This window comes from Bidens hawaiensis, unplaced genomic scaffold, assembly GCF_021521415.1.
Source record: "Bidens hawaiensis isolate Kalapana, Puna unplaced genomic scaffold, B.hawaiensis_p1.1 tig00419391_1, whole genome shotgun sequence".
NCBI lineage: Eukaryota > Viridiplantae > Streptophyta > Magnoliopsida > Asterales > Asteraceae > Bidens > Bidens hawaiensis.
Genome location: NW_027504845.1, coordinates 128,401 through 129,848, shown reverse-complemented (window position 1 = coordinate 129,848; position 1,448 = coordinate 128,401).

The window sequence follows — 1,448 nt, the reverse complement described above, 5'->3', positions numbered from 1 at the left end:
GGTTTATAAGGATTCCCAACCTTTAAATATGGCGTGTAGCCGTATGGGTTTATGAGGATTCCCAACCTTTAAGTTTGGCGCGTAGCCGTATGGGTTTATAAGGATTCCCAACCTTTAAATATGGCGTGTAGCCGTATGGGTTTATGAGGATTCCCAACCTTTAAGTTTGGCGCGTAGCCGTATGGGTTTATAAGGATTCCCAACCTTTAAATATGGCGTGTAGCCGTATGGGTTTATGAGGATTCCCAACCTTTAAGTTTGGCGCGTAGCCATATATTTTGCATTAATATAAGCACTTTTTGTGCCATTTCTTGCAAATCCTATATACTCATACATCAAGAAAACACCTTCATTCATCATACGAAAGACATCCAGATCGCTTCTTCAGTCCCCGATGATGGTGGTAGTGAATTTCATCCATGCGGAAGCGTGACGAGCCCCGGTAGTAACCCGCAAAAGTTGTTTACGGACGCGGAATGGCCCGAATCAACCCGCTATGGAACTCTCTCGTGATCTGCGGGAGCCAGAAATGACCCGCGATACATCTATGATGGCTGAAGTTAACTTGTGGGAGTGCACGTGCGGCTCTTTATGGTTGCTAGTTGATCCTCGTGAGTGCCCAGATGACACGCCGTTAGTGTTTCATGGTGGCACTGTGTCGGGGCTGGAATATCTGAGCGCTTATGTCACCTGCGGGAGCGGCTGTCACGTCTTGCAGTCCGCGTACATGACCTGCCACGGACGGCTTTTAGCACGTCTACTCACATGTGACTGGTGGAGTTGGTCTACTAGAGGGAGTATGGAGCACGCATAATGCCTGCGGGAGGCGGAATCGACCCGCCCTAGTTTTACTCGGAGCTTTCATGTGGTCTGCGGAAGCTCACAAGTTATCTGCCATTGAGTAAAGATTAGCGCACATGCTGCCCACTATGGCAAGAATCGCCGGAATGCGCATGCGGCTTGTCATGGATATGCGGAAGCACCCAAGTGATTCGCCATTTATCACTTAGCGCGCATGCGGCCCGCTATGGCGTGAATCGCTGGAACGCGCATGCGGCTAGTCATGGATTTGCGGGAGAACTCAAGTGATCTGCCATTTATCACTTAGCGCGCATGCGGCCCGCTATGGCGTGAATCGCCGGAACGCGCATGCGGCTTGTCATGGATTTGCGGGAGAACTCAATTGATCTGTCATTACCACGCATACGGCCCACTATGGCGTGAATCGCCGGAGCGCGCATGCGGTCCGTTTTGGCTGAGCGTTTAAGTAATAACTGCGGTTCTAATGCACAGGTATGGTACCGTAGCTCTGATGGTGTGGAGGTGCGCTGGTGGCCTTGATTCTGGTACACAACGGCTTTATGACTTGAAAGATGGTGGCCTTCACATTCTCTCACTTGGACGTGATGGTAATAATATATAAATTAATGTCTAAAGTGACATAATAT